This window comes from Capricornis sumatraensis, chromosome 18 (genome assembly GCF_032405125.1).
Source record: "Capricornis sumatraensis isolate serow.1 chromosome 18, serow.2, whole genome shotgun sequence".
NCBI lineage: Eukaryota > Metazoa > Chordata > Mammalia > Artiodactyla > Bovidae > Capricornis > Capricornis sumatraensis.
In genome coordinates, this window is record NC_091086.1 from 5,481,086 (window position 1) to 5,509,012 (window position 27,927).

Consider the following 27,927-nt stretch of genomic DNA (forward strand, 5'->3'; position numbering starts at 1 on the left):
GCTGTCTTATATAACTAGAGGTAAAACCTTTTGGCAGCCAGAAATTTGGAGAGCCCTTGCGGCTACCGCCCCTATTATTTTAATCCGACCAAAAAATACCTCTATTTACTCTATTTTAGCTTGTCTACCCTCTCCTTATGTTTTTCTTTTCACTAATGATTCTGAAAGACTTAACATACAATTGAATTATACAGGTGGACCCCATGTAGTGTCTTGTGAACAATGTATGCTTTCATCCTGTTTAACTCCTCAATATAAAGTTTGCTCTTTCATGGTTTTAAAACGTCCGCCCTATCTCATGGTACCTGTAACTGTAGCCACGTATTGGTATGATAACCATGGCCTAGCTGTACTGCAACAGCTACAAGATTTAATGCGAACACGACGGTTTGTGGGCTTACTTGTTTTGGGAATATCAGCTTTGATAACCGCAATTACTTCTGTTACTGTGGCGGCATTATCATTGTCTCAACAAGTGTATACTGCCCAATATGTTGACACCGTATCCAAAAATGTTTCTCTAACGCTGGCAACCCAGGAAATTATAGATAGGAAGCTAGAAATAAGGATTGATGCCTTAGAAGAAGCAGTAATGCATATTGGGAATGAATTACAGAGTCTGAAAATGAAATTGGCTCTTTCATGTCATGCCGATTACCGGTGGATATGTGTTACATCCCTGAAAGTAAATGAGACAGATTTTAAATGGGAGAGGGTCAAAAATCATATTTTAGGTGTCTGGAACAGCTCAGATATTAGTTTAGATTTAGGGAAACTTCATAATCAGATTCAGCCCTTGGAACACTCCCGATTAGATTTTACCGCCGCAGGAGAAGCCAATGACTTTTTCCACACCTTCTCTGACTTCATTTCTGGAAAAACTCTTCTGACTACTGTCTCTAGCTATGCTGCTGTGGGTGCCATAATCCTGCTCCTTGTAATCGTGCTTCCTTGTGTTGTCAGGACTCTTCGGCAGAGCATTCGGAATCTCGCGACTGAACTGCACCTAATTTTTTTAAAAAACTAATAAAGAAGGGGGAGTTGCCGGAAGCCAGTGTGAGGAATCCCGCCCGTGACAAGGTCATGAGGAAGGAAGCTGACATACGCAAGGCGTGCTCAGACTTCAGGGACCCCTCTGGATATTCCTAAGCATGTACCCCAGCAAAAATCTGCCGGCTTTTGTGCTCTGCTTTTCCACTTTTCTGATATTCTCTGGAAAAAAGTCAATTCAGGGTTTTAGTCTTCTGCATTTGAAAGGGATGTTTCAGTTAAACCCCTCTGATAGCTCTCTAGTCTGCCTAACAGGTTCCCCAGACCTCTTACAGCTTGTGAATTGCTTACAGCCCCCCAACCGCGAGAGGCACAAAGCTTACAGCTTGTGAATTGCTTACAGCCCCCCAACCGCGGGAGGCACAAAGCTTAAAAGCATCTTAAAGATACAGAGCCTTTTCTAAAGAGTTAAAAATTATATTGGTAGAGGGTTTTCACTGTTGACTCAAGGATTGCTGCCAGACCTCCTTATTCTTTATCTTTTAGGCACCTGGAAGGATGTTAATGTAAGCAGGATGTAGAAAAAGATACATAGTAGTTTTGATGTTAGCAACACTAGACTTTTGAGTTAATTGCTTCTCTTTTGCTATAAATCACTGCACTCCCTCTACTTGTTATAAGTTGCTGTATCCTTGCTGTCTAAGAATGTAACTTTCTTTAGTGCTTTCCGAGAGTGGCACCAGACCTTGGGAAGATCAACACAAATAAGTCTTGTGGTTGACAAACCCTTATCAGAAAAAAGGCTGTAAAATGTTAATTGGCCCTTTTGGTTGGAAGATGATGTAAATTACCTAAGACTTGTGTATACAATTAGGTATGCAGAGAGAAAAGCCTGGTTTTGATAAGAGTCTGGACTGCTAACGCTGCATAACTTTGTGTTACCCATTGATCTCCATGTTTTATCAAAAGTATAAAAGGCCTTCTGAACAATAAAGGACGGGACCAGATTCTCAGACCAGTTTCTCGGACTAGTCTCGGCCTGGTATCTTGGGAATATGGCTCCCCCCGTGTCTCTCTCTCTCTCTCTTTTTCTCTCCCTTTTCTTCCCTCTGCTCTTTACTTTAATTTCAGGCTGAATTTCCATCTGGGGCGCGGAGGCTCGCCAGGTCTACTTATTTGCCCTGGTTATTAAGATCCGCGAGAAAGGGAGCTTAAGGCGAGGCACCCTTAGATATTCAAGCGGGCACCGGTGGCCCAACGTAGATGGTGCAAATTCCTTGTCTGGAATTTTATTGGTCTTCCGCGTAAACCAAGCTATTCAGCCCTCTTTCTCCACTTAATCTTCCTACTGCACTACAGTTTCTTAATCTAATCTTATATTAATAAATAAACAAGTCTTTCCACGCCAACGCCGTCCACCCTTCGAATTCCCTGGATCCACCGGGGCTGGACCCCGGCAATACCCGTCTCCACTAGAGAGGAAGCACGATGGTCCCGCCCACATCCAGAGGAGCCCCGTTTCCCCCTCGGAGCTCGAGATGAGGGATCCTTTCCCTGCTTTCAACGGGAAAGAATTCCCGGCGTTCCCGTCGCATCTCAAGAGGAGGCACTCTCAACAGGAAAGGCGAGAGGAACTCCATGGTCGTACCACCATTCCAAGAGTCCCCCAGATGTCTCAGTCCATTCCAGAGGAACCTCTTTGCCCTGCACTGGCTCATCTTTCACGCCGAGGATCGACTCACACCACGGTGGAACGTGGGACAGCCCTGTGGGAAAGCCTCGAGGGAAAACCACAGATCCTTTGATCCACGCGACGGGAAGCGTGACATTGCTGCTACAGCCTGGAAAGAAAACGCACGTGCATGCCCCCACTCGAGACGAGGCCTGACTCCCCTGCGGAGACTCCAGAAGAACCCAAAGATCCATGTCAGCCCCTGAGAGGAATCCTCGTTTCCGGCCCTGACTCCACACAAGGTTTTTGGCCCCGGTATCGACGGGAGAGGAATCCCGCGAGGCCCCCTAGCAACTCGCATGTGGACTGGCCTCTCCTGAGGCCACCAGGGCGGGTCCCTGAGGTCCCCGTCGTAACTCGAGAACACCTGCCGCATCTCGAGAAAATCCAGGAAGTTCTCCCTTCCAGGCGAGATGAGGCCTATTTCCGATGAGGCGTCTGGAGACTAATGACACCTAACCTCTGGAACTTCGAAAGGGTCTTTCACACCCTTGCTGCAACTCAAGAAGTTCACCGCCATACCCGTCTCCACTCGAGAGGAAGCATGATGGTCCCGCCCACATCCAAAGGAGCCCCGTTTCCCCCTCGGAGCTCGAGATGATGGATCCTTTCCCTGCTTTCAACGGGGAAGAATTCCCGGCGTTCTCGTCGCATTTCAAGAGGAGGCACTCTCAACAGGAAAGGCGAGAGGAACTCCATGGTCATACCACCATTCCAAGAGTCCCCAGATGTCTCAGTCCATTCCAGAGGAACCTCTTTGCCCTGCACTGGCTCATCTTTCACGCCGAGGATCGACTCACACCACGGTGGCACGTGGGACAGCCCTGTGGGAAAGCCTCGAGGGAAAACCACAGATCCTTTGATCCACGCGACGGGAAGCGTGACATTGCTGCTACAGCCGGGAAGGAAAGCGCACGTGCATGCCCCCACTCGAGACGAGGCCTAACTCCCCTGGGGAGACTCCAGAAGTACCCAAAGATCCATGTCAGCCCCTGAGAGGAATCCTCGGTTCCGGCCCTGACGCCACACAAGGTTTTTGACCACGGTATCGACGGGAGAGGAATCCCGAGAGGCCACCTAGCAACTCGCATGGGGACTGGCCTCTCCTGAGGCCACCAGGGCGGGTCCCTGAGGTCCCCGTTGTAACTCGAGAACACCTGCCGCAACTCGAGAAAATCCAGGAAGTTCTCCTTTCCAGGCGAGATGAGGCCTATTTCCGATGAGGCGTCTGGAGACTAATGACACCTAACCTCTGGGACTTCGAAAGGGTCTTTCACACCCTTGCTGCAACTCAAGAAGTTCACCGCCATACCCGTCTCCACTCGAGAGGGAGCACGATGGTCCCGCCCACATCCAGAGGAGCCCCGTTTCCCCCTCGTAGCTCGAATTGAGGGATCCTTTCCCTGCTTTCAACGGGAAAGAATTCCCGGCGTTCCCGTCGCATCTCAAGAGGTGGCACTCTCAACAGGAAAGGCGAGAGGAACTCCATGGTCGTACCACCATTCCACGAGTCCCCCAGATGTCTCAGTCCATTCCAGAGGAACCTCTTTGCCCTGCACTGGCTCATCTTTCACGCCGAGGATCGACTCACACCACGGTGGCACGTGGGACAGCCCTGTGGGAAAGCCTTGAGGGAAAGCCTCGAGGGAAAACCACAGATCCTTTGATCCATGCGACGGGAAGCGTGACATTGCTGTTACAGCCGGGAAGGAAAGCGCACGTGCATGCCCCCACTCGAGAAGAGGCCTAACTCCCCTGGGGAGACTCCAGAAGTACCCAAAGATCCATGTCAGCCCCTGAGAGGAATCCTCGGTTCCGGCCCTTACTCCACACAAGGTTTTTGGCCCCGGTATCGACGGTAGAGGAATCCCGAGAGGCCCCCTAGCACCTCGCATGGGGACTGGCCTCTCCTGAGGCCACCAGGGCGGGTCCCTGATGTCCCCGTCGTAACTCGAGAACACCTGCCGCAACTCGAGAAAATCCAGGAAGTTCTCCCTTTCAGGCGAGATGAGGCCTATTTCCGATGAGGCGTCTGGAGACTAATGACACCTAACCTCTGGAACTTCGAAAGGGTCTTTCACACCCTTGCTGCAACTCAAGAAGTTCACCGCCATACCCGTGTCCACTCGAGAGGAAGCACGATGGTCCCGCCCACATCCAGAGGAGCCCCGTTTCCCCCTCGGAGCTCGAGATGAGGGATCCTTTCCCTGCTTTCAACAGGAAAGAATTCCCGGCGTTCCCGTCGCATCTCAAGAGGAGGCACTCTCAACAGGAAAGGCGAGAGGAACTCCATGGTCGTACCACCATTCCAAGAGTCCCCCAGATGTCTCAGTCCATTCCAGAGGAAACTCTTTGCCCTGTACTGGCTCATCTTTCGCGCCGAGGATCGACTCACACCACGGTGGCACGTGGGACAGCCCTGTGGGAAAGCCTCGAGGGAAAGCCTCGAGGGAAAACCACAGATCCTTTGATCCACGCGACGGGAAGCGTGACATTGCTGCTACAGCCTGGAAGGAAAGCGCACGTGCATGCCCCCACTCGAGACGAGGCCTGACTCCCCTGGGGAGACTCCAGAAGTACCCAAAGATCCATGTCACCCCTGAGAGGAATCCTCGGTTCCGGCCATGACTCCACACTAGGTTTTTGGCCCCGGTATCGACGGGAGAGGAATCCCGAGAGGCCCCCTAGCAACTCGCATGTGGACTGGCCTCTCCTGAGGCCACCAGGGCGGGTCCCTGTGGTACCCGTCATAACTCGAGAACACCTGCCGCACCTCGAGAAAATCCAGGAAGTTCTCCCTTCCAGGCGAGATGAGGTCTATTTCCGATGAGGCATCTGGAGACTGACACGTAACCTCTGGAACTTCGAAAGGGTCTTTCACACCCTTGCTGCAACTCAAGAAGTTCACCGCCATACCCGTCTCCACTCGAGAGGAAGCACGATGGTCCCACCCACATCCAGAGGAGCCCCGTTTCCCCCTCGTAGCTCGAGATGAGGGATCCTTTCCCTGCTTTCAACGGGAAAGAATTCCCGGCGTTCCCGTCGCATCTCAAGAGGAGGCACTCTCAACAGGAAAGGCGAGAGGAACTCCATGGTCGTACCACCATTCCAAGAGTCCCCCAGATGTCTCAGTCCATTCCAGAGGAACCTCTTTGCCCTGCACTGGCTCATCTTTCACGCCGAGGATCGACTCACACCACGGTGGAACGTGGGACAGACCTGCGGGAAAGCCTCGAGGGAAAGCCTCGAGGGAAAACCACAGATCCTTTGATGCACGCGACGGGAAGCGTGACATTGCTGCTACAGCCTGGAAGGAAAGCGCACGTGCATGCCCCCACTCGAGACGAGGCCTGACTCCCCTGGGGAGACTCCAGAAGTACCCAAAGATCCATATCACCCCTGAGAGGAATCCTCGGTTCCGGCCCTGACTCCACACAAGGTTTTTGGCCCCGGTATCGACGGGAGAGGAATCCCGAGAGGCCCCCTAGCAACTCGCATGGGGACTGGCCTCTCCTGAGGCCACCAGGGCGGGTCCCTGAGGTCCCCGTCATAACTCGAGAACACCTGCCGCAACTCGAGAAAATCCAGGAAGTTCTCCCTTCCAGGCGAGATGAGGCCTATTTCCGATGAGGCGTCTGGAGACTAATGACACCTAACCTCTGGAACTTCGAAAGGGTCTTTCACACCCTTGCTGCAACTCAAGAAGTTCACCGCCATACCCGTCTCCACTCGAGAGGAAGCACGATGGTCCCGCCCACATCCAGAGGAGCCCCGTTTCCCCCTCGGAGCTCGAGATGTGGGATCCTTTCCCTGCTTTCAACGGGAAAGAATTCCCGGCGTTCCCGTCGCATCTCAAGAGGAGGCACTCTCAACAGGAAAGGCGAGAGGAACTCCATGGTCGTACCACCATTCCAAGAGTCCCCCAGATGTCTCAGTCCATTCCAGAGGAACCTCTTTGCCCTGCACTGGCTCATCTTTCACGCCGAGGATCGACTCACACCACGGTGGCACGTGGGACAGCCCTGTGGGAAAGCCTCGAGGGAAAGCCTCGAGGGAAAACCACAGATCCTTTGATCCACGCGACGGGAAGTGTGACATTGCTGCTACAGCCTGGAAGGAAAGCGCACGTGCATGCCCCCACTGGAGACGAGGCCTGACTCCCCTGGGGAGACTCCAGAAGTACCCAAAGATCCATGTCAGCCCCTGAGAGGAATCCTCGGTTCCGGCCTTGACTCCATACAAGGTTTTTGGCCCCGGTATCGACGGGAGAGGAATCCCGAGAGGCCCCCTAGCAACTCGCATGGGTACTGGCCTCTCCTGAGGCCACCAGGGCGGGTCCCTGAGGTCCCCGTCGTAACTCGAGAACACCTGCCGCAAATCGAGAAAATCCAGGAAGTTCTCCCTTCCAGGCGAGATGAGGCCTATTTCCGATGAGGCGTCTGGAGACTAATGACACCTAACCTCTGGAACTTCGAAAGGGTCTTTCACACCCTTGCTGCAACTCAAGAAGTTCAGCGCCATACCGGTGTCCACTCGAGAGGAAGCACGATGGTCCCACCCACATCCAGAGGAGCCCCGTTTCCCCCTCGTAGCTCGAGATGAGGGATCCTTTCCCTGCTTTCAAGGGGAAAGAATTCCCGGCGTTCCCGTCGCATCTCAAGAGGAGGCACTCTCAACAGGAAAGGCGAGAGGAACTCCATGGTCGTACCACCATTCCAAGAGTCGCCCAGATGTCTCAGTCCATTCCAGAGGAACCTCTTTGCCCTGCACTGGCTCATCTTTCACGCCGAGGATCGACTCACACCACGGTGGCACGTGGGACAGCCCTGCTGGAAAGCCTCGAGGGAAAGCCTCGAGGGAAAACCACAGATCCTTTGATGCACGCGACGGGAAGCGTGACATTGCTGCTACAGCCTGGAAGGAAAGCGCACGTGCATGCCCCCACTCGAGACGATGCCTGACTCCCCTGGGGAGACTCCAGAAGTACCCAAAGATCCATGTCACCCCTGAGAGGAATCCTCGGTTCCGGCCATGACTCCACACTAGGATTTTGGCCCCGGTATCGACGGGAGAGGAATCCCGAGAGGCCCCCTAGCAACTCGCATAGGGACTGGCCTCTCCTGAGGCCACCAGGGCGGGTCCCTGAGGTCCCCGTCGTAACTCGAGAACACCTGCCGCAACTCGAGAAAATCCAGGAAGTTCTCCCTTCCAGGCGAGATGAGGCCTATTTCCGATGAGGCGTCTGGAGTCTAATGACACCTTACCTCTGGAACTTCGAAAGGGTCTTTCACAGCCTTGCTGCAACTCAATAAGTTCACCACCATACCCTGCCGGAAGCCAGTGTGAGGAATCCCGCCCGTGACAAGGTCATGAGGAAGGAAGCTGACATACGCAAGGCGTGCTCAGACTTCAGGGACCCCTCTGGATATTCCTAAGCATGTACCCCAGCAAAAATCTGCTGGCTTTTGTGCTCTGCTTTTCCACTTTTCTGATATTCTCTGGAAAAAAGTCAATTCAGGGTTTTAGTCTTCTGCATTTGAAAGGGATGTTTCAGTTAAACCCCTCTGATAGCTCTCTAGTCTGCCTAACAGGTTCCCCAGACCTCTTACAGCTTGTGAATTGCTTACAGCCCCCCAACCGCGAGAGGCACAAAGCTTACAGCTTGTGAATTGCTTATAGCCCCCCAACCGCGGGAGGCACAAAGCTTAAAAGCATCTTAAAGATACAGAGCCTTTTCTAAAGAGTTAAAAATTATATTGGTAGAGGGTTTTCACTGTTGACTCAAGGATTGCTGCCAGACCTCCTTATTCTTTATCTTTTAGGCACCTGGAAGGATGTTAATGTAAGCAGGATGTAGAAAAAGATACATAGTAGTTTTGATGTTAGCAACACTAGACTTTTGAGTTAATTGCTTCTCTTTTGCTATAAATCACTGCACTCCCTCTACTTGTTATAAGTTGCTGTATCCTTGCTGTCTAAGAATGTAACTTTCTTTAGTGCTTTCCGAGAGTGGCACCAGACCTTGGGAAGATCAACACAAATAAGTCTTGTGGTTGACAAACACTTATCAGAAAAAAGGCTGTAAAATGTTAATTGGCCCTTTTGGTTGGAAGATGATGTAAATTACCTAAGACTTGTGTATACAATTAGGTATGCAGAGAGAAAAGCCTGGTTTTGATAAGAGTCTGGACTGCTAACGCTGCATAACTTTGTGTTACCCATTGATCTCCATGTTTTATCAAAAGTATAAAAGGCCTTCTGAACAATAAAGGACGGGACCAGATTCTCAGACCAGTTTCTCGGACTAGTCTCGGCCTGGTGTCTTGGGAATATGGCTCCCCCCGTGTCTCTCTCTCTCTCTCTTTTTCTCTCCCTTTTCTTCCCTCTGCTCTTTACTTTAATTTCAGGCTGAATTTCCATCTGGGGCGCGGAGGCTCGCCAGGTCTACTTATTTGCCCTGGTTATTAAGATCCGCGAGAAAGGGAGCTTAAGGCGAGGCACCCTTAGATATTCAAGCGGGCACCGGTGGCCCAACGTAGATGGTGCAAATTCCTTGTCTGGAATTTTATTGGTCTTCCGCGTAAACCAAGCTATTCAGCCCTCTTTCTCCACTTAATCTTCCTACTGCACTACAGTTTCTTAATCTAATCTTATATTAATAAATAAACAAGTCTTTCCACGCCAACGCCGTCCACCCTTCGAATTCCCTGGATCCACCGGGGCTGGACCCCGGCAATACCCGTCTCCACTAGAGAGGAAGCACGATGGTCCCGCCCACATCCAGAGGAGCCCCGTTTCCCCCTCGGAGCTCGAGATGAGGGATCCTTTCCCTGCTTTCAACGGGAAAGAATTCCCGGCGTTCCCGTCGCATCTCAAGAGGAGGCACTCTCAACAGGAAAGGCGAGAGGAACTCCATGGTCGTACCACCATTCCAAGAGTCCCCCAGATGTCTCAGTCCATTCCAGAGGAACCTCTTTGCCCTGCACTGGCTCATCTTTCACGCCGAGGATCGACTCACACCACGGTGGAACGTGGGACAGCCCTGTGGGAAAGCCTCGAGGGAAAACCACAGATCCTTTGATCCACGCGACGGGAAGCGTGACATTGCTGCTACAGCCTGGAAAGAAAACGCACGTGCATGCCCCCACTCGAGACGAGGCCTGACTCCCCTGCGGAGACTCCAGAAGTACCCAAAGATCCATGTCAGCCCCTGAGAGGAATCCTCGTTTCCGGCCCTGACTCCACACAAGGTTTTTGGCCCCGGTATCGACGGGAGAGGAATCCCGCGAGGCCCCCTAGCAACTCGCATGTGGACTGGCCTCTCCTGAGGCCACCAGGGCGGGTCCCTGAGGTCCCCGTCGTAACTCGAGAACACCTGCCGCATCTCGAGAAAATCCAGGAAGTTCTCCCTTCCAGGCGAGATGAGGCCTATTTCCGATGAGGCGTCTGGAGACTAATGACACCTAACCTCTGGAACTTCGAAAGGGTCTTTCACACCCTTGCTGCAACTCAAGAAGTTCACCGCCATACCCGTCTCCACTCGAGAGGAAGCATGATGGTCCCGCCCACATCCAAAGGAGCCCCGTTTCCCCCTCGGAGCTCGAGATGATGGATCCTTTCCCTGCTTTCAACGGGGAAGAATTCCCGGCGTTCCCGTCGCATTTCAAGAGGAGGCACTCTCAACAGGAAAGGCGAGAGGAACTCCATGGTCGTACCACCATTCCAAGAGTCCCCAGATGTCTCAGTCCATTCCAGAGGAACCTCTTTGCCCTGCACTGGCTCATCTTTCACGCCGAGGATCGACTCACACCACGGTGGCACGTGGGACAGCCCTGTGGGAAAGCCTCGAGGGAAAACCACAGATCCTTTGATCCACGCGACGGGAAGCGTGACATTGCTGCTACAGCCGGGAAGGAAAGCGCACGTGCATGCCCCCACTCGAGACGAGGCCTAACTCCCCTGGGGAGACTCCAGAAGTACCCAAAGATCCATGTCAGCCCCTGAGAGGAATCCTCGGTTCCGGCCCTGACTCCACACAAGGTTTTTGGCCCCGGTATCGACGGGAGAGGAATCCCGAGAGGCCCCCTAGCACCTCGCATGGGGACTGGCCTCTCCTGAGGCCACCAGGGCGGGTCCCTGAGGTCCCCGTCGTAACTCGAGAACACCTGCCGCAACTCGAGAAAATCCAGGAAGTTCTCCCTTTCAGGCGAGATGAGGCCTATTTCCGATGAGGCGTCTGGAGACTAATGACACCTAACCTCTGGAAATTCGAAAGGGTCTTTCACACCCTTGCTGCAACTCAAGAAGTTCACCGCCATACCCGTCTCCACTCGAGAGGAAGCACGATGGTCCCGCCCACATCCAGAGGAGCCCCGTTTCCCCCTCGTATCTCGAGATGAGGGAACCTTTCCCTGCTTTAGACGGGAAATAATTCCCGGCGTTCCCGTCGCATCTCAAGAGGAGGCACTCTCAACAGGAAAGGCGAGAGGAACTCCATGGTCGTACCACCATTCCAGGAGTCCCCCAGATGTCTCAGTCCATTCCAGAGGAACCTCTTTGCCCTCCACTGGCTCATCTTTCACGCCGAGGAACGACTCACACCACGGAGGCACGTGGGACAGCCCTGTGGGAAAGCCTCGAGGGAAAGCCTCGATGGAAAACCACAGATCCTTTGATCCACGCGACGGGAAGCGTGACATTGCTGCTACAGCATGGAAGGAAAGCGCACGTGCATGCCCCGACTCGAGACGAGGCCTGACTCCCCTGGGGAGACTCCAGAAGTACCCAAAGATCCATGTCAGCCCCTGAGAGGAATCCTCGGTTCCGGCCCTGACGCCACACAAGGTTTTTGACCCCGGTATCGACGGGAGAGGAATCCCGAGAGGCCACCTAGCAACTCGCATGGGGACTGGCCTCTCCTGAGGCCACCAGGGCGGGTCCCTGAGGTCCCCGTTGTAACTCGAGAACACCTGCCGCAACTCGAGAAAATCCAGGAAGTTCTCCCTTCCAGGCGAGATGAGGCCTATTTCCGATGAGGCGTCTGGAGACTAATGACACCTAACCTCTGGGACTTCGAAAGGGTCTTTCACACCCTTGCTGCAACTCAAGAAGTTCACCGCCATACCCGTCTCCACTCGAGAGGAAGCACGATGGTCCCGCCCACATTCAGAGGAGCCCCGTTTCCCCCTCGTAGCTCGAGATGAGGGATCCTTTCCCTGCTTTCAACGGGAAAGAATTCCCAGCGTTCCCGTCGCATCTCAAGAGGAGGCACTCTCAACAGGAAAGGCGAGAGGAACTCCATGGTCGTACCACCATTCCACGAGTCCCCCAGATGTCTCAGTCCATTCCAGAGGAACCTCTTTGCCCTGCACTGGCTCATCTTTCACTCCGAGGATCGACTCACACCACGGTGGCACGTGGGACAGCCCTGTGGGAAAGCCTCGAGGGAAAGCCTCGAGGGAAAACCACAGATACTTTGATCCACGCGATGGGAAGCGTGACATTGCTGCTACAGCCTGGAAGGAAAGCGCACGTCCATGCCCCCACTCGAGACGAGGCCTGACTCCCCTGGGGAGACTCCAGAAGTACCCAAAGATCCATGTCAGCCCCTGAGAGGAATCCTCGGTTCCGGCCCTGACTCCACACAAGGTTTTTGGCCCCGGTATCGACGGGAGAGGAATCCCGAGAGGCCCCCTAGCAACTCGCATGGGGACTGGCCTCTACTGAGGCCACCAGGGCGGGTCCCTGAGGTCCCCGTCGTAACTCGAGAACACCTGCCGCAACTCGAGAAAATCCAGGAAGTTCTCCCTTCCAGGCGAGATGAGGCCTATTTCCGATGAGGCGTCTGGAGACTAATGACACCCAACCTCTGGAACTTCGAAAGGGTCTTTCACACCCTTACTGCAACTCAAGAAGTTTACCGCCATACCCGTCTCCACACGAGAGAAAGCACGATGGTCCCGCCCACATCCAGAGGAGCCCCGTTTCCCCCTCGTAGCTCGAGATGAGGGATCCTTTCCCTGCTTTCAACGGGAAAGAATTCCCGGCATTCCCGTTGCATCTCAAGAGGAGGCACTCTCAACAGGAAAGGCGAGAGGAACTCCATGGTCGTACCACCATTCCAAGAGTCCCCCAGATGTCTCAGTCCATTCCAGAGGAAGCTCTTTGCCCTGCACTGGCTCATCTTTCACGCCGAGGATCGACTCACACCACGGTGGCACGTGGGACAGCCCTGTGGGAAAGCCTCGAGGAAAAGCCTCGAGGGAAAACCACAGATCCTTTGATCCACGCGACCGGAAGCGTGACATTGCTGCTACAGCCTGGAAGGAAAGCGCACGTCCATGCCCCCACTCGAGACGAGGCCTGACTCCCCTGGGGAGACTCCAGAAGTACCCAAAGATCCATGTCAGCCCCTGAGAGGAATCCTCGGTTCCGGCCCTGACCCCACACAAGGTTTTTGGCCCCAGTATCGACGGGAGAGGAATCCCGAGAGGCCCCCTAGCAACTCGCATGGGGACTGGCCTCTCCTGAGGCCATCAGGGCGGGTCCCTGTGGTACCCGTCTTAACTCGAGAACACCTGCCGCACCTCGAGAAAATCCAGGAAGTTCTCCCTTCCAGGCGAGATGAGGTCTATTTCCGATGAGGCGTCTGGAGACTGACACGTAACCTCTGGAACTTCGAAAGGGTCTTTCACACCCTTGCTGCAACTCAAGAAGTTCACCGCCATACCCGTCTCCACTCGAGAGGAAGCACGATGGTCCCGCCCACATCCAGAGGAGCCCCGTTTCCCCCTCGTAGCTCGAGATGAGGGATCCTTTCCCTGCTTTCAACGGGAAAGAATTCCCAGCGTTCCCGTCGCATCTCAAGAGGAGGCACTCTCAACAGGAAAGGCGAGAGGAACTCCATGGTCGTACCACCATTCCAAGAGTCCCTCAGATGTCTCAGTCCATTCCAGAGGAACCTCTTTGCCCTGCACTGGCTCATCTTTCACTCCGAGGATCGACTCACACCACGGTGGCACGTGGGACAGCCCTGTGGGAAAGCCTCGAGGGAAAGCATCGAGAGAAAACCACAGATCATTTGATCCACGCGACGGGAAGCGTGACATAGCTGCTACAGCCTGGAAGGAAAGCGCACGTCCATGCCCCCACTCGAGACCAGGCCTGACTCCCCTGGGGAGACTCCAGAAGTACCCAAAGATCCATGTCAGCCCCTGAGAGGAATCCTCGGTTCCGGCCCTGACCCCACACAAGGTTTTTGGCCCCAGTATCGACGGGAGAGGAATCCCGAGAGGCCCCCTAGCAACTCGCATGGGGACTGGCCTCTCCTGAGGCCATCAGGGCGGGTCCCTGTGGTACCCGTCTTAACTCGAGAACACCTGCCGCACCTCGAGAAAATCCAGGAAGTTCTCCCTTCCAGGCGAGATGAGGTCTATTTCCGATGAGGCGTCTGGAGACTGACACGTAACCTCTGGAACTTCGAAAGGGTCTTTCACACCCTTGCTGCAACTCAAGAAGTTCACCGCCATACCCGTCTCCACTCGAGAGGAAGCACGATGGTCCCGCCCACATCCAGAGGAGCCCCGTTTCCCCCTCGTAGCTCGAGATGAGGGATCCTTTCCCTGCTTTCAACGGGAAAGAATTCCCAGCGTTCCCGTCGCATCTCAAGAGGAGGCACTCTCAACAGGAAAGGCGAGAGGAACTCCATGGTCGTACCACCATTCCAAGAGTCCCTCAGATGTCTCAGTCCATTCCAGAGGAACCTCTTTGCCCTGCACTGGCTCATCTTTCACTCCGAGGATCGACTCACACCACGGTGGCACGTGGGACAGCCCTGTGGGAAAGCCTCGAGGGAAAGCATCGAGAGAAAACCACAGATCATTTGATCCACGCGACGGGAAGCGTGACATAGCTGCTACAGCCTGGAAGGAAAGCGCACGTCCATGCCCCCACTCGAGACCAGGCCTGACTCCCCTGGGGAGACTCTAGAAGTACCCAAAGATCCATGTCAGCCCCTGAGAGGAATCCTCGGTTCTGGCCCTGACTCCACACAAGGTTTTTGGCCCCGGTATCGACGGGAGAGAAATCCCGAGAGGCCCCCTAGCAACTCGCATGGGGACTGGCCTCTCCTGAGGCCATCAGGGCGGGTCCCTGTGGTACCCGTCGTAACTCGAGAACACCTGCCGCACCTCGAGAAAATACAGGAAGTTCTCCCTTCCAGGCTAGATGAGGCCTATTTCCGATGAGGCGTCTGGAGACTAATGACACCTAACCTCTGGAACTTCGAAAGGGTCTTTCACACCCTTGCTGCAACTCAAGAAGTTCACCGACATACCCGTGTCCACTCGAGAGGAAGCACGATGGTCCCGCCCACATCCCGAGGAGCCCCGTTTCCCCCTCGTAGCTCGAGATGAGGGATCCTTTCCCTGCTTTCAACGGGAAAGAATTCCCGGCGTTCCCGTCGCATCTCAAGAGGAGGCACTCTCAACAGGAAAGGCGAGAGGAACTCCATGGTCGTACCACCATTCCAAGAGTCCCCCAGATGTCTCAGTCCATTCCAGAGGAACCTCTTTGCCCTGCACTGGCTCATCTTACACGCCGTGGATCGACTCACACCACGGTGGCACGTGGGAGAGCCCTGTGGGAAAGCCTGGAGGGAAAGCCTCGAGGGAAAAACACAGATCCTTTGATGCACGCGACGGGAAGCGTGACATTGCTGCTACAGCCTGGAAGGAAAGCACACGTGCATGCCCCCACTCGAGACGAGGCCTGACTCCCCTGGGGAGACTCCAGAAGTACCCAAAGATCCATGTCAGCCCCTGAGAGGAATCCTCGGTTCCGGCCCTGACTCCACACAAGGTTTTTGGCCCCGGTATCGACGGGAGAGGAATCCCGAGAGGCCCCCTAGCAACTCGCATGGGGACTGGCCTCTCCTGAGGCCACCAGGGCGGGTCCCTGAGGTCCCCGTCGTAACTCGAGAACACCTGGCGCAACTCGAGAAAATCCAGGAAGTTCTCCCTTCCAGGCGAGATGAGGCCTGTTTCCGATGAGGCGTCTGGAGACTAATGACACCTAACCTCTGGAACTTCGAAAGGGTCTTTCACACCCTTGCTGCAACTCAAGAAGTTCACCGCCATACCCGTCTCCACTCGAGAGGAAGCACGATGGTCCCGCCCACATCCAGAGGAGCCCCGTTTCCCCCTCGTAGCTCGAGATGAGGGATCCTTTCCCTGCTTTCAACGGGAAAGAATTCCCGGCCTTCCCGTCGCATTTCAAGAGGAGGCACTCTCAACAGGAAAGGCGAGAGGAACTCCATGGTCGTACCACCATTCCAAGAGTCCCCCAGATGTCTCAGTCCATTCCAGAGGAACCTCTTTGCCCTGCACTGGCTCATCTTTCACGCCGAGGATCGACTCACACCACGGTGGCACGTGGGACAGCCCTGTGGGAAAGCCTCGAGGAAAAGCCTTGAGGGAAAACCACAGATCCTTTGATCCACGCGACAGAAAGCGTGACATTGCTGCTACAGCCTGGAAGGAAAGCGCACGTGCATGCCCCCACTCGAGACGGGGCCTGAGTCCCCTGGGGAGACTCCAGAAGTACCCAAAGATCCATGTCAGCCCCTGAGAGGAATCCTCGGTTCCGGCCCTGACTCCACACAAGGTTTTTGGCCCCGGTATCGACGGGAGAGGAATCCCGAGAGGCCCCCTAGCAACTCGCATGGGGACTGGCCTCTCCTGAGGCCACCAGGGCGGGTCCCTGAGGTCTCCGTCGTAACTCGAGAACACCTGTCACAACTCGAGAAAATCCAGAAAGTTCTCCATTCCAGGCGAGAAGAATCCTATTTCCGATGAGGCGTTTGGAGACTAATGACACCTAAACTCTGGAACTTCGAAAGGGTCTTTCACACCCTTGCTGCGACTCCAGAAGTTCACCGCCATACCCGTCTCCACTCGTGAGGAAGCACGATGGTCCCGCCCACATCCAGAGGAGCCCCGTTTGCCCCTCGTAGCTCGAGATGAGGGATCCTTTCCCTGCGTTTAACGGGAAAGAATTCCCGGCGTTCCCATCGCATCTCAAGAGGAGGCACTCTCAACAGGAAAGGCGAGAGGAACTCCATGGTCGTACCACCATTCCAAGAGTCCCCCAGATGTCTCAGTCCATTCCAGAGGAACCTCTTTGCCCTGCACTGGCTCATCTTTCACGCCGACGATCGACTCACACCACGGTGGCACGTGGGACAGCCCTGTGTGAAAGCCTCGAGGGAAAGCCTCGAGGGAAAACCACAGATTCTTTGATCCAGGCCACGGGAAGCATGACATTGCTGCTACAGCCTGGAAGGAAAGCGCACGTGCATGCCCCCACTCGAGACGAGGCCTGACGGCCCTGGGGAGACTCCAGAAGTACCCAAAGATCCATGTCAGCCCCTGAGAGGAATCCTCGATTCCGGCCCTGACTCCACACAAGGTTTCTGGCCCCGGTATCGACGGGAGAGGAATCCCGAGAGGCCCCCTAGCAACTCCCATGGGGACTGGCCGTTCCTGAGGCCACCAGGGCGGGTCCCTGAGGTCCCCGTCGTAACTCGAGAACACCTGCCACAACTCGAGAAAATCCAGGAAGTTCTCCCTTCCAGGCGAGATGAGGCCTATTTCCGATGAGGCGTCTGGAGACTAACGACACCTAACCTCTGGAACTTCGAAAGGGTCTTTCACACCCTTGCTGCAACTCAAGAAGTTCACCGCCATACCCGTGTCCACTCGAGAGGAAGCACGATGGTCCCGCCCACATCCAGAGGAGCCCCGTTTCCCCCTCGTAGCTCGAGATGAGGGATCCTTTCCCTGCTTTCAACGGGAAAGAATTCCCGGCATTCCCGTCGCATCTCAAGAGGAGGCACTCTCAACAGGAAAGGCGAGAGGAACTCCATGGTCGTACCACCATTCCACGAGTCCCCCAGATGTCTCAGTCCATTCCAGAGGAACCTCTTTGCCCTGCACTGGCTCATCTTTCACGCCGACGATCGACTCACACCACGGTGGCACGTGGGACAGCCCTGTGTGAAAGCCTCGAGGGAAAGCCTCGAGGGAAAACCACAGATCCTTTGATCCACGCGACGGGAAGCGTGACATTGCTGCTACAGCCTGGAAGGAAAGCGCACGTGCATGCCCCCATTCGAGACGGGGCCTGACTCCCCTGGGGAGACTCCAGAAGTACCCAAAGATCCATGTCAGCCCCTGAGAGGAATCCTCGGTTCCGGCCCTGACTCCACACAAGGTTTTTGGCCCCGGTATCGACGGGAGAGGAATCCCGAGAGGCCCCCTAGCAACTCGCATGGGGACTGGCCTCTCCTGAGGCCACCAGGGCGGGTCCCTGAGGTCTCCGTCGTAACTCGAGAACACCTGTCGCAACTCGAGAAAATCCAGGAAGTTCTCCCTTCCAGGCGAGAAGAATCCTATTTCCGATGAGGCGTTTGGAGACTTATGACACCTAAACTCTGGAACTTCGAAAGGGTCTTTCACACCCTTGCTGCGACTCAAGAAGTTCATCGCCATACCCGTCTCCACTCGCGAGGAAGCACGATGGTCCCGCCCACATCCAGAGGAGCCCCGTTTCCCCCTCGTAGCTCGAGATGAGGGATCCTTTCCCTGAGTTCAACGGGAAAGAATTCCCGGCATTCCCGTCGCATCTCAAGAGGAGGCACTCTCAACAGGAAAGGCGAGAGGAACTCCATGGTCGTACCACCATTCCAAGAGTCCCCCAGATGTCTCAGTCCATTTCAGAGGAACCTCTTTGCCCTGCACTGGCTCATCTTTCACGCCGAGTATCAACTCACACCACGGTGGCACGTGGGACAGACCTGTGGGAAAGCCTCGAGGGAAAGCCTCGTGGGAAAACCACAGATCCTTTGATCCACGCCACGGGAAGCGTGACATTGCTGCTACAGCCTGGAAGGAAAGCGCACGTACCTGTCCCCACTCGAGACGAGGCCTGACTCCCCTGGGGAGACTCCAGAAGTACCCAAAGATCCATGTCAGCCCCTGAGAGGAATCCTCGGTTCCGGCCCTGACTCCACACAAGGTTTTTGGACCCGGTATCGACGGGAGAGGAATCCCAGAGTCCCCCTAGCAACTCGCATGGGGATTGGCCTCTCCTGAGGCCACCAGGGCTGGTCCTGGAGGTCCCCGTCATAACTCGAGAACACCTGTCGCAACTCGAGAAAATCCAGGAAGTTCTCCCTTCCAGGCGAGATGAGGCCTATTTCCGATGAGGCGTCTGGAGACTAATGACACCTAACCTCTGGAACTTCGAAAGGGTCTTTCACTCCCTTGCTGCAACTCAAGAAGTTCTCTGCCATACCCGTCTCCACTCGAGAGGAAGCACGATGGTCCCGCCCACATCCAGAGGAGCCCCGTTTCCCCCTCGTAGCTCGAGATGAGGGATCCTTTCCCTGCTTTCAACGGGAAAGAATTCCCGGCGTTCCCGTCGCATCTCAAGAGGAGGCACTCTCAACAGGAAAGGCGAGAGAAACTCCATGGTCGTACCACCATTCCAAGAGTCCCCCAGATGTCTCACTCCATTCCAGAGGAACCTCTTTGCCCTGCACTGGCTCATCTTTCACGCCGAGGATCGACTCACACCACGGTGGCACATGGGACAGCCCTGTGGGAAAGCCTCGAGGGAAAGCCTCGAGGGAAAACCACAGATCCTTTGATCCACGCGACGGGAAGCGTGACATTGCTGCTACAGCCTGGAAGGAAAGCGCACGTGCATGCCCCCACTCGAGACGAGGCCTGACTCCCCTGGGGAGACTCCACAAGTACCCAAAGATCCATGTCAGCCCCTGAGAGGAATCCTCGATTCCGGCCCTGACTCCACACAAGGTTTTTGGCCCCGGTATCGACGGGAGAGGAATCCCGAGAGGCCCCCTAGCAACTCGCATGGGGACTGGCCTCTCCTGAGGCCACCAGGGCGGGTCCCTGAGGTCCCCGTCGTAACTCGAGAACACCTGCCGCAACTCGAGAAAATCCAGGAAGTTCTCCCTTCCAGGCGAGATGAGGCCTATTTCCGATGAGGCGTCTGGAGACTAATGACACCTAACCTCTGGAACTTCGAAAGGGTCTTTCACACCCTTGCTGCAACTCAAGAAGTTCACCGCCATACCCGTGTCCACTCGAGGGGAAGCACGATGGTCCCGCCCACATCCAGAGGAGCCCCGTTTCCCCCTCGTAGCTCGAGATGAGGGATCCTTTCCCTGCTTTCAACGGGAAAGAATTCCCGGCATTCCCGTCGCATCTCAAGAGGAGGCACTCTCAACAGGAAAGGCGAGAGGAACTCCATGGTCGTACCACCATTCCACGAGTCCCCCAGATGTCTCAGTCCATTCCAGAGGAACCTCTTTGCCCTGCACTGGCTCATCTTTCACGCCGACGATCGACTCACACCACGGTGGCACGTGGGACAGCCCTGTGTGAAAGCCTCGAGGGAAAGCCTCGTGGGAAAACCACAGATCCTTTGATCCAGGCCATGGGAAGAGTGACATTGCTGCTACAGCCTGGAAGGAAAGCGCACGTACCTGTCCCCACTCGAGACGATGCCTGACTCCCCTGGGGAGACTCCAGAAGTACCCAAAGATCCATGTAAGCCCCAGAGAGGAAACCTCGGTTCCGGCCCTGACTCCACACAAGGTTTTTGGACCCGGTATCGACGGGAGAGGAATCCCAGAGTCCCTCTAGCAACTCGCATGGGGATTGGCCTTTCCTGAGGCCACCAGGGCTGGTACCTGAGGTCCCCGTCGTAACTGGAGAACACCTTCCGCAACTCGAGAAAATCCAGGAAGTTCTCCCTTCCAGGCGAGATGAGGCCTATTTCCGATGAGGCGTCTGGAGCCTAATGACACCTAACCTCTGGAACTTCGAAAGGTTCTTTCACTCCCTTGCTGCAACTCAAGAAGTTCTCTGCCATACCCGTCTCCACTCGAGAGGAAGCACGATGGTCCCGCCCACATCCAGAGGAGCCCCGTTTCCCCCTCGTAGCTCGAGATGAGGGATCCTTTCCCTGCTTTCAACGGGAAAGAATTCCCGGCGTTCCCGTCGCATCTCAAGAGGAGGCACTCTCAACAGGAAAGGCGAGAGGAACTCCATAGTCGTACCACCATTCCAAGAGTCCCCCAGATGTCTCAGTCCATTCCAGAGGAACCTCTTTGCCCTGCACTGGCTCATCTTTAACGCCGAGGATCGACTCACACCACGGTGGCACGTGGGACAGCCCTGTGGGAAAGCCTCGAGGGAAAGCCTTGAGGGAAAACCACAGATCCTTTGATCCACGCGACGGGAAGCGTGACATTGCTGCTACAGCCTGGAAGGAAAGCGCACGTGCATGCCCCCACACGAGACGAGGCCTGACTCCCCTGGGGAGACTCCAGAAGTACCCAAAGATCCATATCAGCCCCTGAGAGGAATCCTCGGTTCCGGCCCTGACTCCACACAAGGTTTTTGGCCCCGGTATCGACGGGAGAGGAATCCCGAGAGGCCCCCTAGCAACTCGCATGGGGACTGGCCTCTCCTGAGGCCACCAGGGCGGGTCCCTGAGGTCCCCGTCGTAACTCGAGAACACCTGCCGCAACTCGAGAAAATCCAGGAAGTTCTCCCTTCCAGGCGAGATGAGGCCTATTTCCGATGAGGCGTCAGGAGACTAATGACACCTAACCTCTGGAACTTCGAAAGGGTCTTTCACACCCTTGCTGCAACTCAAGAAGTTCACCGCCATACCCGTCTCCACTCGAGAGGAAGCACGATGGTCCCGCCCACATCCAGAGGAGCCCCGTTTCCCCCTCGTAGCTCGAGATGAGGGATCCTTTCCCTGCTTTCAACGGGAAAGAATTCCCGGCGTTCCCGTCGCATCTCAAAAGGAGGCACTCTCAACAGGAAAGTCGAGAGGAACTCCATGGTCGTACCACCATTCCAAGAGTCCCCCAGATGTCTCAGTCCATTCCAGAGCAACCTCTTTGCCCAGCACTGGCTCATCTTTCACGCCGAGGATCGACTCACACCACGGTGGCACGTGGGACAGCCCTGTGGGAAAGCCTCGAGGGAAAGCCTCGAGGGAAAACCACAGATCCTTTGATCCAGGCCACGGGAAGCGTGACATTGCTGCTACAGCCTGGAAGGAAAGCGCACGTGCATGCCCCCACTCGAGACGAGGCCTGACTCCCCTGGGGAGACTCCAGAAGTACCCAAAGATCCATGTCAGCCCCTGAGAGGAATCCTCGGTTCCGGCCCTGACTCCACACAAGGTTTTTGGCCCCGGTATAGACGGGAGGGGAATCCCGAGAGGCCCCCTAGCAACTCGCATGGGGACTAGCCTCTCCTGAGGCCACCAGGGCGGGTCCCTGAGGTCCCCATCGTAACTCGAGAACACCTGCCGCAACTCGAGAAAATCCAGGAAGTTCTCCCTTCCAGGCGAGATGAGGCCTATTTCCGATGAGGCGTCTGGAGACTAATGACACCTAACCTCTGGAACTTCGAAAGGGTCTTTCACTCCCTTGCTGCAACTCAAGAAGTTCACCGCCATACCCGTCTCAACTCGAGATGAAGCACGATGGTCCCGCCCACATCCAGAGGAGCCCCGTTTCCCCCTCGGAGCTCGAGATGAGATATCCTTTCCCTGCTTTCAACGGGAAAGAATTCCCGGCGTTCCCGTCGCATCTCGAGGAGGCACTCTCAACAGGAAAGGGGAGAGGAAATCCCTGGTCGTACCACCATTCCAAGAGTCCCCCAGATGTCTCAGTCCATTCCAGAGGAACCTCTTTGCCCTGCACTGGCTCATCTTTCACGCCAAGGATCGACTCACACCACGATGGCACGTGGGACAGCCCTGTGGGACAGCCTCGAGGGAAAGCTTCGAGGGAAAACCACAGATCCTTTGATCCATGCGACGGGAAGCGTGACATTGCTGCTACAGCCTGGAAGGAAAGCGCACGTGCATGCCCCGACTCGAGACGAGGCCTGACTCCCTTGGGGACACTCCAGAAGTACCCAAAGATCCATGTCAGCCCCTAAGAGGAATCCTCGGTTCCGGCCCTGACTCCAAAAAATGTTTTTGGGCCCAGTATCGACGGGAGAGGAATCCCGAGAGGCCCCCTAGCAACTCGCATGGGGACTGGCCTCTCCTGAGGCCACCAGGGCGGGTGCCTGAGATCCCCGTCGTAACTCGAGAACACCTGCCACAACTCGAGAAAATCCAGGAAGTTCTCCCTTCCAGGCGAGATGAGGCCTATTTCCGATGAGGCGTCTGGAGACTAATGACACCTAACCTCTGGAACTTCGAAAGGGTCTTTCACACCCTTGCTGCAACTCAAGAAGTTCACCGCCATACCCGTCTCCACTCGAGAGGAAGCACGATGGTCCCGCCCACATCCAGAGGAGCCCCGTTTCCCCCTCGGAGATCGAGATGAGGGATCCTTTCCCTGCTTTCAACGGGAAAGAATTCCCGGCGATCCCGTCGCATCTCAAGAGGAGGCACTCTCCACAGGAAAGCCGAGAGGAACTCCATGGTCGTACCACCATTCCACGAGTCCCCCAGATGTCTCAGTCCATTCCAGAGGAACCTCTTTGCCCTGCACTGGCTCATCTTTCACGCCGAGGATCGACTCACACCACGGTGGCACGTGGGACAGCCCTGTGGGAAAGCCTCGAGGGAAAGCCTCGAGGGAAAACCACAGACCCTTTGATCCACGCGACGGGAAGCGTGACATTGCTGCTACAGCCTGGAAGGAAAGCGCACGTGCATGCCCCCACTCGAGACGAGGCCTGTCTCCCCTGGCGAGACTCCAGAAGTACCCAAAGATCCATGTCAGCCCCTGAGAGGAATCCTCGGTTCCGGCCCTGACTCCACACAAGGTTTTTGGCCCCGGTATCGACGGGAGAGGAATCCCGAGAGGCCCCCTAGCAACTCGCATGGGGACTGGCCTCTCCTGAGGCCACCAGGGCGGGTCCCTGAGGTTCCCGTCGTAACTCGGGAACACCTGCCGCAACTCGAGAAAATCCAGGAAGTTCTCCCTTCCAGGCGAGATGAGGCCTATTTCCGATGAGGCGTCTGGAGACTAATGACACCTAACCTCTGGAACTTCGAAAGGGTCTTTCACACCCTTGCTGCAACTCAAGAAGTTCACCGCCATACCCGTCTCCACTTGAGAGGAAGCACGATGGTCCCGCCCACATCCAGAGGAGCCCCGTTTTCCCCTCGGAGCTCGAAATGGGGGATCCTTTCCCTGCTTTCAACGGGAAAGAATTCCCGGCGTTCCCGTCGCATCTCAAGAGGAGGCACTCTCAACAGGAAAGGGGAGAGGAACTCCATGGTCGTACCACCATTCCAAGAGTCCCCCAGATGTCTCAGTCCATTCCAGAGGAAACTCTTTGCCCTGCACTGGCTCATCTTTCACGCCGAGGATCGACTCACACCACGGTGGCACGTGCGACAGCCCTGTGGGAAAGCCTCGAGGGAAAACCACAGATCCTTTGATCCACGCGACGGGAAGCGTGACATTGCTGCTACAGCCTGGAAGGAAAGTGCACGTGCATGCCCCGACTCGAGACGAGGCCTGTCTCCCCTGGCGAGACTCCAGATGTACCCAAAGATCCATATCAGCCCCTGAGAGGAATCCCCTGTTCCGGCCCTGACTCCACACAAGGTTTTTGGCCCCGGTATCGACGGGAGAGGAATCCCGAGAGGCCCCCTAGCAACTCGCATGGGGACTGGCGTCTCCTGAGGCCACCAGGGCGGGTCCCTGAGGTCCCCGTCGTAACTCGAGAACACCTGCCGCAACTCGAGAAAATCCAGGAAGTTCTCCCTTCCAGGCGAGATGAGGCCTATTTCCGATGAGGCGTCTGGAGACTAAAGACACCTAACCTCTGGAACTTCGAAAGGGTCTTTCACACCCTTGCTGCAACTCAAGAAGTTCACCGCCATACCCGTGTCCACTCGAGAGGAAGCACGATGGTCCCGCCCACATCCAGAGGAGCCCCGTTTCCCCCTCGGAGCTCGAGATGAGGGATCCTTTCCCTGCTTTCAACGGGAAAGAATTCCCGGTGTTCCCGTCGCATCTCAAGAGGAGGCACTCTCAACAGGAAAGGCGAGAGGAACTCCATGGTCGTACCACCATTCCAAGAGTCCCCCAGATGTCTCAGTCCATTCCAGAGGAACCTCTTTGCCCTGCACTGGCTCATCTTTCACGCCGAGGATCGACTCACACCACGGTGGCACGTGGGACAGCCCTGTGGGAAAGCCTCGAGGGAAAGCCTCGAGGGAAAACCACAGATCCTTTGATCCACGCGACGGGAAGCGTGACATTGCTGCTACAGCCTGGAAGGAAAGCGCAGGTACATGCCCCCACTCGAGACGGGGCCTGACTCCCCTGGGGAGACTCCAGAAGTACCCAAAGATCCATGTCAGCCCCTGAGAGGAATCCTCGGTTCCGGCCCTGACTCCACACAAGGTTTTTGGCCCCGGTATCGACGGGAGAGGAATCCCGAGAGGCCCCCTAGCAACTCGCATGGGGACTGGCCTCTCCTGAGGCCACCAGGGCGGGTCCCTGAGGTCTCCGTCGTAACTCGAGAACACCTGTCGCAACTCGAGAAAATCCAGGAAGTTCTCCCTTCCAGGCGAGAAGAATCCTATTTCCGATGAGGCGTTTGGAGACTAATGACACCTAAACTCTGGAACTTCGAAAGGGTCTTTCACACCCTTGCTGCAACTCAAGAAGTTCACCGCCATACCCGTCTCCACTCGCGAGGAAGCACGATGGTCCCGCCCACATCCAGAGGAGCCCCGTTTCCCCCTCGTAGCTCGAGATGAGGGATCCTTTCCCTGCTTTCAACGGGAAAGAATTCCCGGCGTTCCCGTCGCATCTAAAGAGGAGGCACTCTCAACAGGAAAGGCGAGAGGAACTCCATGGTGGTACCACCATTCCAAGAGTCCCCCAGATGTCTCAGTCCATTCCAGAGGAACCTCTTTGCCCTGCACTGGCTCATCTTTCACGCCGAGTATCAACTCACACCACGGTGGCACGTGGGACAGACCTGTGGGAAAGCCTCGAGGGAAAGCCTCGTGGGAAAACCACAGATCCTTTGATCCACGCCACGGGAAGCGTGACATTGCTGCTACAGCCTGGAAGGAAAGCGCACGTACCTGTCCCCACTCGAGACGAGGCCTGACTCCCCTGGGGAGACTCCAGAAGTACCCAAAGATCCATGTCAGCCCCTGAGAGGAATCCTCGGTTCCGGCCCTGACTCCACACAAGGTTTTTGGACCCGGTATCAACGGGAGAGGAATCCCAGAGTCCCCCTAGCAACTCGCATGGGGATTGGCCTCTCCTGAGGCCACCAGGGCTGGTCCTTGAGGTCCCCGTCATAACTCGAGAACACCTGTCGCAACTCGAGAAAATCCAGGAAGTTCTCCCTTCCAGGCGAGATGAGGCCTATTTCCGATGAGGCGTCTGGAGACTAATGACACCTAACCTCTGGAACTTCGAAAGGGTCTTTCACTCCCTTGCTGCAACTCAAGAAGTTCTCTGCCATACCCGTCTCCACTCGAGAGGAAGCACGATGGTCCCGCCCACATCCAGAGGAGCCCCGTTTCCCCCTCGTAGCTCGAGATGAGGGATCCTTTCCCTGCTTTCAACGGGAAAGAATTCCCGGCGTTCCCGTCGCATCTCAAGAGGAGGCACTCTCAACAGGAAAGGCGAGAGGAACTCCATGGTGGTACCACCATTCCAAGAGTCCCCCAGATGTCTCAGTCCATTCCAGAGGAACCTCTTTGCCCTGCACTGGCTCATCTTTCACGCCGAGGATCGACTCACACCACGGTGGCACATGGGACAGCCCTGTGGGAAAGCCTCGAGGGAAAGCCTCGAGGGAAAACCACAGATCCTTTGATCCACGCGACGGGAAGCGTGACATTGCTGCTACAGCCTGGAAGGAAAGCGCACGTGCATGCCCCCACTCGAGACGAGGCCTGACTCCCCTGGGGAGACTCCACAAGTACCCAAAGATCCATGTCAGCCCCTGAGAGGAATCCTCGATTCCGGCCCTGACTCCACACAAGGTTTTTGGCCCCGGTATCGACGGGAGAGGAATCCCGAGAGGCCCCCTAGCAACTCGCATGGGGACTGGCCTCTCCTGAGGCCACCAGGGCGGGTCCCTGAGGTCCCCGTCGTAACTCGAGAACACCTGCCGCAACTCGAGAAAATCCAGGAAGTTCTCCCTTCCAGGCGAGATGAGGCCTATTTCCGATGAGGCGTCTGGAGACTAATGACACCTAACCTCTGGAACTTCGAAAGGGTCTTTCACACCCTTGCTGCAACTCAAGAAGTTCACCGCCATACCCGTGTCCACTCGAGAGGAAGCACGATGGTCCCGCCCACATCCAGAGGAGCCCCGTTTCCCCCTCGTAGCTCGAGATGAGGGATCCTTTCCCTGCTTTCAACGGGAAAGAATTCCCGGCATTCCCGTCGCATCTCAAGAGGAGGCACTCTCAACAGGAAAGGCGAGAGGAACTCCATGGTCGTACCACCATTCCACGAGTCCCCCAGATGTCTCAGTCCATTCCAGAGGAACCTCTTTGCCCTGCACTGGCTCATCTTTCACGCCGACGATCGACTCACACCACGGTGGCACGTGGGACAGCCCTGTGTGAAAGCCTCGAGGGAAAGCCTCGTGGGAAAACCACAGATCCTTTGATCCAGGCCACGGGAAGAGTGACATTGCTGCTACAGCCTGGAAGGAAAGCGCACGTACCTGTCCCCACTCGAGACGATGCCTGACTCCCCTGGGGAGACTCCAGAAGTACCCAAAGATCCATGTAAGCCCCAGAGAGGAAACCTAGGTTCCGGCCCTGACTCCACACAAGGTTTTTGGACCCGGTATCGACGGGAGAGGAATCCCAGAGTCCCTCTAGCAACTCGCATGGGGATTGGCCTTTCCTGAGGCCACCAGGGCTGGTACCTGAGGTCCCCGTCGTAACTGGAGAACACCTTCCGCAACTCGAGAAAATCCAGGAAGTTCTCCCTTCCAGGCGAGATGAGGCCTATTTCCGATGAGGCGTCTGGAGCCTAATGACACCTAACCTCTGGAACTTCGAAAGGTTCTTTCACTCCCTTGCTGCAACTCAAGAAGTTCTCTGCCATACCCGTCTCCACTCGAGAGGAAGCACGA